Raw genomic sequence first — 14991 nt, 5'->3', positions numbered from 1 at the left:
TCTCAGTTGTGTCGGGCGTGAGAACACATATATTAGATTCTTCTACTATTTCAAAACAATATCATTTGCATTGAAATAAATTATATATTTTCAGGCATTCTCCATTTCTAGACTTTCTCATCTTTTCTTACACTGCCATGGATGTTTAATATTTCAACAATCCCAACCTTTAACTGTTTGCTGGTGATGCTATCTATCTTACGATGGATTTTAAAGTCTGAAGTGATTTATTTTTCTTCGCAGCGAAAACTTGTTAACAGTAATAATTTAAACATTTAACTAACTTCAAATTATATATCCCATTAAAAGAAAGAAACAAACACAAGTTTTTGCTGAATTTCTCACAGGGCACATCAATCTTATTTGTATTTAATACGTTACTGTAATTTCAAGTGCATATTGCAATCATCAGCTTGAAAATGTTGTGATAATAGGTTCTCAGATTTGTTTGAATATGCTATATCTCAACCTATGCAAGATATCGGTCATCAGCTTAAGAGTGCTCAAAACTCAATTATTTGTATATATTTTTTTGTTGATTCCAACAACCATTCATTACAAAGCACCTCTCTGGTGTCTAGCTAGTTACCAGTTTACACAAACATATCACAAATGTATTTTTTCCACAAGGCAGTACGTGTGTGATTACATAAGATTCTAAACTGTGTATGAAATATAATACACAGCAATATTCATAGCATGGAGCCTACTTACGGTTGCACAAATGAGACTTGTGTATTTACCGCTCAAAACACGTGATTACATTACACAGGTATTCCATCTGTAAACTTACCAGCAACGAAACAATTCTCACCTACCACTGTCACAGAGCAAGCTGAATTGTCAGCAGTTGCGGGAAGGTTGTCACCTTCAGAGAAAGCCATATAGTCCGGATGATCTTAAGTTCAATGAAACAAAGAATGTATGGGTAGATTTATTTCATCACAGAAACTACACAAATTCTTCTTGGATCACGTAATATGTAATTAAAGCATTTTCATGAGCCAGACTGCATGCTGCTTATTTTGTGCCTGAACTCGTAAGAGAAATAATCTCAGAGGTATAAGTAGACTGTACCAACAAGTTTGATATGCTGTTAAATTAGTTTAGGCTATCAGACTGAACGTACCCTTCATCCAAATCAAGCGATTATATTCCTCCAAGTGGGAACAGAACACGAATCATGCGTCATCTAAATTGCTTACCGCCCCTTCAGAATATTTTCAAAATGTTCGTCTTTTACAAGTTAGATACCTTAAGCGCTCGGAAGCATTGAAAACATCATGAGTGTGTCATAATGACATATGGATTAACATTTTTGTTTGAAAGCCTCATATATGCAAAGAGAAATAGAAGGAAAGAGACAAATCTGGGTTTCGTAGCTTGATTAATTATGCCGCTGAGGATTCATAAATATCGAAAGCATCAATATACAAGGTTATCTGGTTTTCTTGTTCGACTATTAATAAATGACTAAATTAAAGAAATAAATACATAAATAAATAAATATACAAAATAAATATCATCTCCTGTTGTCCCTGCCAAGCAGTTAAATATTATTAATTAAAGAGTTTGTGCAGTACAAAGTTCTGCAAAAATGTTTGTCATCTCATAACAGTAACATTGATATTTTTATAACAAAATTTTCTGAGTAACACTTGTATATGTGTGTCTTTGTGTGTTTTAAATTCACCTGTTTCAACAGAGCAACAGCCAACATACATGCCAGTAAATGTTGATTATCGTATTGATGTGATAACAGGCTCAATCCAAATAGAAAATGCAGAGGTCTAGTCCACCATTTTTTCACTGGTAATTTGCCTGCAACGTACATCCGGTAGAACGGTCTAGAATTGATTCGTTCTTTTGGGGTTTAAACTGTTTCTTGTCTTCAAAGAAGTAAAACTTACGTTATTAAGACTTGTTGAAACATCTGGTAAATTCAAGAGTTGTGAGAATGCAAATATGGCTACTAATGACAACACTATATGGTTTTCTTGTTTACTGTACTTACAATTTTTCGGGACGTCAATTTCAAAACCTTTGAGACCAATAACATTTTCACCGATAACTGAATATCGTGATTGCTGAAGCGATTATGAGTGTGGCTCTTAAAGGATCTTTTTTCATTCGGTGTAAATTGTGTGGCTTGTTGCGACCACACAATCACGAAACATTTTTAAATTAGCAATATCTGAAGTTTGATTGTTCAGTTAACATCTTCCGATTAATTTCTGCAAATTGTTTATGCTCGCGAACCTGTTCAGTACGTCATGAAGTTTTAGATCCCTCACATGTGCAGAGGTGTGTACTTCGGGTTAATTGAAGCTGTTAAACAACTCATTTCCGTCAGAAAAAAATAGAGACATGTACTAATTTCAAACATATTTTGATCATAATAATGCACTTCGTATTTTCTTTCAGGAACAACTTCAAAAACAGTTCAGCGTCAGACACAGCAATGAATCCCTACATCGTTTGTGTTTAATACCTACTATCAGTCACGATGAAATGCATTGATGTCAATTTGGAAGTAAAACGGCATGTCATTACATTTTAATATGAACTTAGCTACTAATTTGGCTTTCATGACGGCTTAAAAGGTAATAAATGACCACAACCCTTTGCTAAATTTCTAATATCTTTACAAACCTCTGATTTTAAATCACTTTGCACCAATTTTACACATATATGTACGACATTCTTATTTTGCAAGTGGCATACATCATGGACTAATGATGTCAACAACAATCTCGATGTGGTGAAACCTTCCTTAGGTGAATAGCTCCCCTCGTCCGTAGGGACGAGGAGGTCATTGCACGACTTAGAATCCGCCATCTTTGCATAAGCTACTACTGCATAACAAACGGTTAAGATCCAACTTTCTATTTCAACAATGACATTTGAACATGTCTTCAAAACTGTTTGTATTACTTACAAACTTTCATAAGTTAAAATAAAAGATATTTTTTCCAAAACTTCATTTATAGTTTAACCAGCGGATATTCTTAAATCTCGAAATCCATTGTCCCTGGTAAAGAGACATAGATACGATTCACGACTTAAAAGAATTCGGTGTCTCGCGTTCTAAGCAAGGTCAAGTAAAACAATCGAACAGACAGACAAACGGACAGGCCCTATGCCATGCAGTTTTAACTGATTCCAGTTCGAACATATCTAATTGATAGGTTGGATTTTGTCGTTCGTTTTTTATATTGTAAGAAATCCTCAAAATGAGGCAGATGCATTTTTGTATATAGCAGGTAGATATATGGATCACAATAAAATCATAGGAAAATGAAACAAGAATGTGAGATTGCACGTGTGTGTGTTCTGGATCTTTAAAGAAACGTTAAAGAGTGTACAGTCACATCGCTATGATATCTGCAGTGTGATGTCTAGTACTGGCTCATCAAACGTCAGACACATGGCATTATGAATCCCACAGTCGCATTATCCAGGCACCAAGCCTACCAGTTTTAACAGCAACCTCCTATTGCTGAACGCCAAGCGAGGCAGCTGCTAGTACCATTTTTAAAAGCCTTTGATATGATTCGGCCGGAGTTCGAACTGAGGACATCCCGCATCTAAGGTGAAAGATCTAGCCATATTGGCCATTGAATAAGAATGAAGATAATTAAAGAGGACAAAAATAAAGCATCCAAACCCGCGTCAAGTCAGACTGAACCTAAACATGCCATAATAGATTCAGATGAATTACCATCATATTCAGGGTTTAGAAAGCGACTTTGGGGCCTAAAGACCATGCCCCACTATAGATGGTTATGGATATGGCAGGAACTATATAATGTCCTGTATGCACTCGTCTGTTGTCTGGTGCAGTTGATTACATTCCTGGTAACGCAAACCCCACGTGTCCGGAATATGGCATATATATAGTGTCGCGTGATACACGATGCTGTTCAATTGGGTGCCTGTGATGTTGAATCTAAGACAACAACTGGATAATCATTGAGAAGCGTTGTTGAACATTAACATGTGTGCGAGCGAATGCTCACCAGTATATAATTATATGTACATTAATGCATTTAGACATTCAATATATGCATACTTGTTGTGTACATACATTCATAGAAAATATTTAACCTATTTATGTGCACGTACGCACATACAGATAAAGACCTTTTACATACAAAATAGACACAGCCTAACTGCATGCCTACCTACCTAACTACCGATAGACATCACACATACATGCATACATACATACATACATGCATACTAAGATTTATGCATGTCAACGGATGAAGCCTTCGAAATTAAACATCTCTCGACAGGCGCATTAACGGGATTATCATTTTCGTAAGACCTTATACGAAGGATACGTAAATTTTATGGTTTTAATTTACATTGTTATGATCTATTTGAGGTATATTTATTACAGGTGAGTATAGGTCAATCAATAAAATTCATGATTTCAACGCCCACCTACCAAGGTGATTATAATATGCATGGGTCCTAATATGTTTTGTACCATAGGTAAATATTGACTTTGTGTTCCATGACTAAACAAGCTGGTCGTAAAATTTCCATGCGTATTATGTCTATTTTCTCGCACTCAAATACTTTAAATTCATATTGACGTACTATATCAGTACTATACAAGTTTTCGACTTTTTTTCTGATGTAGATATCTCGCTTCCTCTCATATGATGAATGTGCTATATACCAATTTCTTATTTCTTTTCCATCGTATTCAAAAATACAATTAAACTGACTTAAACAATGAAACTTAGAAACCTGTTGGAAACGAAAGATGATTTAAATTATGTTTCGAAAAAATGGTTTAGATGTTGCAGGTGTTAATCAATAAAAAGGAGTACTTTCTAGAATGATTAGAGGAACATTGCGTAGGGTAGTGAATGGTTGGTAAGTTGATTAAATTTCGTCTGCTAAAATGTTTTCTTAAACACATATCCAACCCAAATCTGAATGGCAAATTAATTGTGCTGTTGTCATTGTTACTATTTCAATCGATCCAACACTGTTTCAGAGTAACGTATTGTACTTAGAATGATTTTGAAAATAAATTTTCATGATAAGATTTATGATTGAGGTATAGACGTTGGATTTAGTCTTATCTTCAGAGAAAGGAAGAAATCTTCGATTACCTTCGTTTTAAGTAATTTAAGAAAATGTATATTGATTGGACTAGTTGGTTACCGTATTACAAATTGTCGGCCTCAGAATGAAAACATGCTATATACGCCATGTATAGTAACCTGCTGCCTAGTGGTTATATGTTTAGGTATGTGATTTATATATAAAAGATTCCTTATGCATCATGTCATGTCGGGTATGCCCGTACAATTATTTGTCCTGATGATGCAAATAGATTTAAACAGGGGAAACTATCTCTTAATGAAACTAAAGTGGACGTGATACATGAACATTGTTTTTCTTCAATGTATTTTGCACCGTAAAATTAAAATCCGAGGCACATTCTCTGTCCCAGTTATACGTATTTAAGATAACATATTTATGTAGTTTCGCTGTCATTCAAAAAAAAAGTTCATTGATATTTCTGAAGAATACTGCATAGTATTCCTACATAAATAATAAAGTTGCTTGGTATGTGTGTCATTAGTAAGGACAATAATTTCCAGCCCATCCACAGCATCAAATAAATGGAGACTCTACTACAGAAGAGAGACCGACAAACGTAAAAGTACCTGTCGTCATTGTCATGAAAATGACATTGGTCAACAATGTGTCCCAAAAAGCTAAAAATAACGAGAGGAAGGGGAAGTTTAAGATGCCGAATAATTGGATACAGGACAAGACATATAAGATACACCATTTCCAATGAAGAAATTCAAAACAGGACGACAATGAATAAAGTGAGTTTTCGGACGTGTTTTGAAATTTTTTAAAGTTTTGCTCATAAAAAGTTAGTTTATGTCTTGATACGATTCACAAGAACACTTTTACAGACAAAGAAATATTTAACTGATAGGTATTGGCAATCCAATTTTGGCGTTTTCAAACTCGAACAAAACAATTAAATGTGCAGAACAAGCAACTTTGGCTTCACGTGTCAAATTCAGACCTATTTGACATACCTCTCTCAAACTGAGCATCAATAAAGTGTCACTGGGCCTATTAAATCCAGAGTGAGAAAATGGCCCCCGTCCCCAAAATAATCCCAGAAACAAGCAAAAGCGTCATGTATTTGTAACAAAGTGAACCAAACTGATATTGAATATTTTGCAGCAATCTTTCTTATCAAAGAACTTTTAGTGCAGAGATATGTGTTAATGGGTGTGAACATCTTCTCTCGTCGTCATTTCTCATTCGCATAAAATCTAACAGAACTGTCGTGACCACCTGTATATACCGCCATGTCAGACACTTTCATCATCCTCTCCGTTTCGGTCTTTATATTATACATTGTAAACCAGAACTACAGCTCATATCCATAGTCATCTCGCGTACACAGGTCTCCGTATAGATTTTACGTTTGTGATCCCTCTTTGTTATAAAATTATTGCGGCATTCCCACAGTGTCCAAAAGCAGCATCTGAGGAACAAATATTTACTATTTTGCAGGCACATTTAAAGGAGGAGCCTCCTTTGAAATGGCTAATTACTTCAAGGGTTTCATCTCATTTAATATATGTGGTGTGATGCGTTTTCTGCACACGTTTAAAACGTTATCGAAACAACCTTTTGCTACTTGCTTTTATATAACTTCTGGAATGACATGAATGCTGGACAAAAGTGCGGGACAATATCAAACGTCAATCTTATGGAGCCTTAAAGAATATACACAAAGAATTGCAGAGAGTGTGGTGCATGCAATATTTAATGATGATGAAACCTAACATACAAAACATCCCAACAAAACACACAATTACAACTGCATGTCTTCATGCAATATTAATTGATATATGTAACGTTATAGACCTGATTATTTCATGACACTTTTAAGTTCTCTTCTTATTAAGCTTCTTTCAAACAACACTGCTCTACAATAGTTCGAATTCGTCTCCTTCAGAGATAACATGTGCTATTTATTATGGATTTTGATTTGAATTGATTATGAAACAAAATGCAAAAACCTATTGTGCATATAAATACATAATTTAGTCCTTATTCAATGTCTACTCGCCGATTCTTTGTTTATCTCTTACATTCATTAAATGGAGCATCTCTTTTAACTGTCCAACGATAGTCTACAAGTATTGATCGGCTCGATTTGCCCAGAGGACGTTTCTCCATTGTTGCTATGTCCTAGTGAAATCTCTCGCCGTACTTGTTGTTCAATGCTCCGAAGTTCGGTGAAAACAAAATATCTCGATGAGAGTGCAAACAAAGTATATTTAATGACATTTTGCAACCAAGCCATTAGAGTACTTTGAGTAGGTATTCCACTAACATCCTGTAGTTATTGTTGCCACTAACCGGAAGGCTTTCCATGCTGTTTGTTCCTTGCCACGCAGTGAACGGTAAAATACATCATCTCGAAGAAGTTCACGAATCTAAGTCCCCCAAAAAACTTCCTTTATCTTCGCTTTAAGTAACCTTAGGAGTGTTCCATCGAAGGACTTGAAAGCTGCGTGTGTTTTGTCCATGGCCTTGACAAAGTTCTTTATCAGACCAAGTTCGATGAGCAAGGGTGGTAACAAAATCTTCCTTAATTCAACAAGTGGCGGATCAAATTCATCTCGCATGCGCAAAATCTTTGAGAAACAACACATGTCTTAACACGAACATGTACATTGAACAGTGTAATTATGTTTGTCTGTCTGTACGCATGTACGTAAGGATGTTGGACCTGAAGCATTCATATGAAGCAAGACAGTTAAAACTTTGCGTTCATATTGTATGATGTAATACAAAAAAAGGAATTGTTGATGCTGACAACATCTAGATCTTGAAATCTAAGGTGATCAAACATTCACCAAAAAGTGATAGTTTAACATTTAATGAAATATTTGTCTATATCTTTTGTATTTTGCTGTTGATAAACTGAAATAAAACAAAAAATACTTAAAACATGGTTAAAACATAATATGTCTGGCAAGATCCTTACATTAAAAGGTGAAGCTGTGCAACTCTCATAAGTTTAATTTAATCCCTTCATCCGGGTAGGTTTCAATGCACGTACCATTTTAAAGGGACTAAAGTATAGAGGTTACATATCATATGCTATGTCCAGACAATCAGCTTCTCTTAAAGGTATCGTTTGGATTAGCATTCTTTTCATAAAGAGCGTTCTTTAGTACAACTTCCTTTTGTTGAAGAGACATTTATACCACACTGATAAGTATATATATATATATATATATATATATATATATATATATATATATATATATACACACATTTTGTTATAGATAACGTTTGTTATGAAGTAAAAGATGGGTATTATGGACGTTGTAGAGAATAAAAGGTTGAACTTCATGGCAGTGAATATTTAGCATTCTCTACAGCGTGACACATTTACAATGCTTTTCTTTCCATTTCAATATTTTTTCCCTAGCTACGCTGAATGAAATACTAAAAAGAGTTAAAAGAAATTATTTATTTTCTTAATGAAATAAACTACCTCACACCTTCTTTAGGATTTATATGGGAAATTCATAATACTTATTGACCCCGTAAAATTGAAAAGAATACCTTTAAAGAAATACCGTTCAGTCGGTAAAAAATTCGTTACGGTATCCATATAAACTTTACTGTTTCTCTATTGAATCATGCATTATATCCAGTTAAAGTTTAAAGATATTTAGGAAAACCAAGGTAACATAATTTAATTTGGCTCTGGATTTCGTATGTGAGCAGTAAAATCGTGAATTTTATGAATCAGCAGGTATTCAATTTCACCATATTATGCCGCAATTAAAAAGAGGTTATATAAGTACATTTTTACCTTACATTTCCAAGAGGTTATATAAGTACATTTTTACCATACATTTCCAAGAGCTTATATAAGAACATTTATACCCAACAAGGATTAGATTTTATATCGTTATATTTCTTACATGTGTGCTCATGATTATACTTGTCCTACTGAGCATATCGACAATTGTCTGGTTTATATCCCATATTGGAACTGAATATACATGCAGCATGAAAAGCATACATGGACGTGCTTTCGATACGTCAAAACCCTTTTCCAGTTATAGAATAAAAGGTCTATTTCACTAAAGGTGCAGACCATATCATGAGCGACAGGTTACAGTAGCATAGTCGTAGCCTTGAAGTGTATATCAGGACGAATGTAATCGTGTCCTCAATATCGAAGCTGTATTGAATTTGAACAATAGCATCATGTAAATGCGTCAAAACGACGAACGTTAAATCAGCACATTTGCTTCACCTGTGTAATACCTGTTAATTCAATGACACGTCCCGTTGCAAAGAACGATACCGCATGTACAATTTATATCCTATATTTAAATATTAACCATAAATATACCTACATTGGACAGTGTATGCATGTATGTATGTATGCATGTATATATGTATGTATGTATGTGTGTGTGTGTGTACGTACGTACGCACGCACTCACGCACGCACGTATGTACGTACGTACGTACGTATGTATGTATGTATGTATGTATGTATGTATGTATGTTTGGCTTGATAGATAAATCGATGAAAGTTTTAATGGATGGATACGTGGAAGCTCAAGTTACAAAATTAAATTCCAGCAATAGCTTACGATTGGTGGTTGATGCCTTTTGTAGAATATTGTCACCAATATAGTACAAAGATATTGGGGGCCCCGAGCGACCGAGTGGTCTAAAGCGCTGTCCGTTACGGATCACTGCCATCTCACCTCTGTCTGCGTGGATTCGAGTCTCGGATTCAGCCAATGTGGTATGTCAGAAAGCTTGCCAGTAGCTTCTCGTGGGTCGGTGGTTCTTTTCGGGGTTTTCCCGGGTTCTTCCTCCACCATTAATACTGGCCGCCATGTATGGCCTATCGTGTGCTGAAAAATTTGGCTTGTCCTAAGCTTACGATTTTAAATCCTCAACACTCTATTTTAGGTCACAAAATTGAACCTACTTTGTTTTCTTGCATGACTTTCGATAAATTGTTCAATTATCTGACGAATTCAGGTATCTGTGCATGGATCTCCATGATGATAATTGCAGGCCAATGTCCTCTTGAATTGACAATTATATTCCCTGTTTGACAAACATATGGGAGACATAACGAAGTATAGACGTGATCGTTTTAGAATCTGCTCTCTCTCTCTCTCTCATAATCTACTATAGAAGTCACGATAAGATCTAATTATCCGATGTTACTCGTGAAAACAATAACTGGCAGTGTCGGGTGTGTTACTAACTGGCATACAGCACAGTTCATTTTAATCTTTTCCATATCCCTGTCTATTCCGGGTCGGGACACTTTAGTACACACTGTTTCATTCCAGAGATTCCTGGATGTTTCTAATGGCTAAATGGTACAATGTGTTCCCAGGTCACACGCAGTTTCCAACCGTAAACAACTTGCGAAGTGGCAGGTCTTATTTGCATTGTACATGGTGCTATTTTTCATTCAAGATACTGTCTCTGAAACTTCCCGATTCTCGATCCTTATCTGAAATTCTGCCAATTTCGAGAGAAAAATGTCACATATTCACAAACGAGCCGTTTCATTGCGACTCTTGGTCTGTCCTATTTGAATTTCGCATGAAATATTCAAATAAAAACAATATTTAAGTACAGAAACTTTATCTATTAATAAGTCACCCAGCAATTATATTTTATATTGTAATTTTCTCTATAATTTTGGTCTCTTTATTATTCTTTAAGATTTTTCTTTCTGTGTCTGAACTTAATTAATTATCGATTTATGCATAACACTCTTACCAGTCCTTCTGTATATCTTTTTCTTGTTCCCTTGGGTGAGACGTTGCTTTAAGTCACAATGTAAGAAACTTTGTTATTACCGCGATACGTTTGTGCAGCGTTCGGGTCATATGCCAGAGATTCTATAGAAGTGGGTATCAGGGAACGAAGCAGAGAACTATTTAGAGTCTACGTTTAAAGGAGCCATCAATTGAAATCTTCCTGGATAAAGGGGTTCCGTTATGCATCCCATAAGTTTCCATGCACAAGGGAAAATAGTTTTACGTAGGATGCTCTTTTGAGTAAATGTGTGAATGTCACATGTTCGTAGTTGTACCGTTTCGACAACAAAGAGTGTAAAATTATGCGTATGAAACAAACGTTTTTATAAATGTAATTTAATAAAAGTATTGCCAAAAAGATGTTTCTAGTGATATAAACATTTACCATATATCACGTTATACAAAGGCAACTTAGTAATTATCGCTGAGGAAATTATTAGTCAACTAGATGAAAGAAACAAACTTTTCAATGGAGCGACAGAAAGAAAAGAGAAACAAAACCTACCGAGTAATGGCTAGTAATTTCATTCAGATTATATTATTTCATTGTAGAGCATCCACGAAATACATCAATGTAAAGAGACGCCAAAGCGGGCATTTATATGGACCTGACAACAAGCAAAGAATCGCCATCTTAAGAGTACACTATTCTAATATACTGTGATGAGAGCATCGAGGTTAATGTCAATGGAACCGTGCGCTTAATGCAAGGAACAAGTATGTTTGAATCATTTATCACAGGACCATCACCACTGTAATAGAGTTAAAATGCAAATTACAGCATTATACTGCATATTTCTAGAAAAACATAGGAAGCCATAATTTCATAAACACAACCTGGGTTTGAAATGGTTTAGAATGTATGCAATAAGGCTGCATTGATATTAAGCATGATATTTGTGTAAATGGCAAAGAAATTCATTAGCTTTATTTCTGTGTAATGTGCAATGTAATATTAAAGTGGTATGGAACCATACAGCGGGAAACATAACCCATATTCGGCTTTTTGATAACGTCAGAGATCGCTGTCACAAAGATATGCAATACCAGGCGTTGCCACAACCAGATTAATGTATTATGTGAGTGTTATGGATGCGATATGTTCAATAATCAATGTAGTGTCAGCAAAATTTTAATGGAAAACGTCTGATCGACTGATAAGCTGGGCTTTTTATACACTATTTTTAGAATCGGACAGCATGATTACTATTGTTATTTAACAACTGAACCAGTACAGTACCAACAAAGGGGAGACCTACCGGGGATAGGTATAAATTCGTAGCAATCCAACGGTATTACATAGCCTTTCATAGAGAAAGTGCTTGAACGTCTGTCTTTTGAAACGTCTTTCCTCGTGATGAAATTAATTAATAGACTAAGAATAACCATCTTTTCTCTAGCTTCTCTTACGACATCTATTTTTCTCTCTTGTCCTTTTCCTTTAGAAATATTTTCAATCCCTCTCTTTCCAGTAAATTTACTTCGACTGTTTATTTTTTTTTCTTTACCGTTATATTTGAGGATATACTGACAGTTTTGGACCAAAATTGTACAAAATTAATGTGATCTAAAGTAATAGCTTTCCGTCACTGACTTTGAAATCAAGAACAATATTCAATTGTTCAATTTAACTTTATCACATGTTTGTAATTTGCAAATTACATGATGTTAAAACTTAGTAATGGTCATTCATCTACGTGTTTATAAATTTAAGCTGTAAATTGCAATCAAATGTATTAGCGATGATGACTAATGTATTTTGTCTTCAGATTTACTTATCAAATACATACCAATTCGCCGATAAAATCCCAAATCTTAATTCGGATAAATTCATATTGAATGTGCAACTTTAAAAAATAACAATTAAAATGGAGAAGATTTGACTGAACTTAAAAGTCGAACGTTTGGATGCTTTTAAACTGTGGTAAATAATTTTAATGAAATACAACATGACCTGGTGATGATTCTAAATAAAGAAATAAATGTCCATCCTCAACATTTAACTTCCACACAGAAAGGTAGTTGCCCCTTAAAACAAATGTGCTGACAGAATGTGTCGCTTGAGTTCACAGGGACGCAACCTAATAAAAAAAAATTTCTAAAGATATCTCTCAGTTGATGTCCTCTTCCGTTTATTTACAGCTAAAGATAGATGGCGTTGGTTTTCAAGTGATCATAATGCTAGATGGCATTCATTTACAAACGATACCATCATGCTAAATGGCATTTGTTTACAAGTGATGTCATTATGGTAGATTGTGTTGGTTTACAAGTGACCCTTTCTTATCATAATTTAAAATTGATGTCAATTACCAGGAAAAATTTAACTACATGAAACCTTTGAGCAACATGCTTCCGAAATGACTGAAAACAAATGTTACTATAGGTATGATAGGAGTGTGAGCGATTTCTCAGAGAGCGCCAATGGGAACACCACCGTGAATTTCTACCAAAATCCATTTCTGCAATATTTTGGGCAAGGTGTTACAGAGCACTTGGGAAACTGGCTTAAAATGTCGGAAATCTGTTTAAAATGCAGCAAGCACAACATCAATTGTTAAATAGTAATCATGTGAATAAATCAGCAAAAGTAAGGTAAATAATAGTTCTTTAATAATCTGATACTTGACAAGATAAACTTAGGAATTTTAGTCTAAGAGAAAATCATCAAACCAACTGCATAACTTTTAAGATTAAAATCATCACATAAATTGTAAATAAACTGCATCTATCATGATGTCATCATTTGTAAATATTAGTAAACGTGTAGTTTTTTGTCAACGCATGTAAAAATACGCCTTCTAGAAAGATATATTGTGATTTTTAAAAAAGCGTTGTCTAGCATGATTCCGTTGATTACAAACAAATGCCATTTAGCTTGATGCCATTATTTTAAACTTACGATGTTTAGCATGCTGTCATCGCTTGTAAACAAACACCATCTAGCATGACGGAAAATTATGGAAATGTAAATAAAATGGAGAGTTCTGTAATAAAATGATCATGGTAACTGTGTAGAAATATCAGACCGAATTAGGTAATACAAGTTATATATTAATATTATGCTTAAAGCGAGAGATTTTTAAATAATTTGTCCAGGAGAAAATCAATTAAAACTTTGAATGACTTTAAAGATGACTGGCATAAAATATCAAGTTATATCCTAAACAATACACACATTAATGCAAAGAAATCCTCCCTCACATCGACCGAAATGTTTGGCAGTGTTGCAGATCGTTCACCATCGTATCCTTAATCGTAAATTGTTTAATGACTTCTAATTCTGAATGATCACTTTGTTTAGTTAGTGTCACGTTTATTTTTGCAAAATTAAAACATACGTCTTGAAAAACGTTATTTTTTTACAACTAACTTGGTTATTCATATTCATTTTGTCCTTTGTTGATGACGTCAACTATCACGTTCCTTTTGGCTGTCTCTGTGCTGACATGCGCAGTACAGGGACGTACTACTACGATACCACCTTTGCTGCAAACGTTGTAGCTGCCGTAAAGTTGGCTCTGACTAACATAGCACAAGCAACAGAAGGTACGATTATGTTTTCAACCAATCACAAAATGATCTCACAAGTAAAGCTTGTTATGATTGGCCGGGGTCAAAGTTCATGACCCTAAATCAGGCTCAACAGTTTAATCATATTCAGACTTGTATTAAAGTATCGAAAAACGGGTGGGGGAAGCAGGAGTTTCGAGTTCTGCACAATGGTTTGTATAGAGTGAGATTGCTACCAAACGGATCAAATTTGAGATTGAGAGAGCGAGAGAGTGAACGAAAGATAGAGACTTAGTATAACAATTTAAATAATTAATTGCATTCAAAGTTCATTACTTTGACATAGTATTGTGTAGAATGGGAGCCGAATATCATAGCATGGTGTCCAGTGGGAGCTGAATATTGCTGAGAAATGCGCGAAAATGTTCATATACTATACTGAATTAGTATATAGTCTGTACAGTCACAATAAGGGCTACCAATACTTAGCGAATCAAACAAGTTGTGGATGAGTGTAGCTTTTACAGTCCAAATTTCTCATATTTCCATGGGTCTCAACATAACAGTCCTTGTCATCTGAAGGGTT

This window comes from Sinohyriopsis cumingii, chromosome 10 (assembly GCF_028554795.1).
Source record: "Sinohyriopsis cumingii isolate HCF-2022 chromosome 10, ASM2855479v2, whole genome shotgun sequence".
In the NCBI taxonomy this organism is placed as follows: domain Eukaryota; kingdom Metazoa; phylum Mollusca; class Bivalvia; order Unionida; family Unionidae; genus Sinohyriopsis; species Sinohyriopsis cumingii.
The sequence above is the reverse complement of the archived record's forward strand: the minus strand, read 5'-3'. Positions refer to the sequence as shown.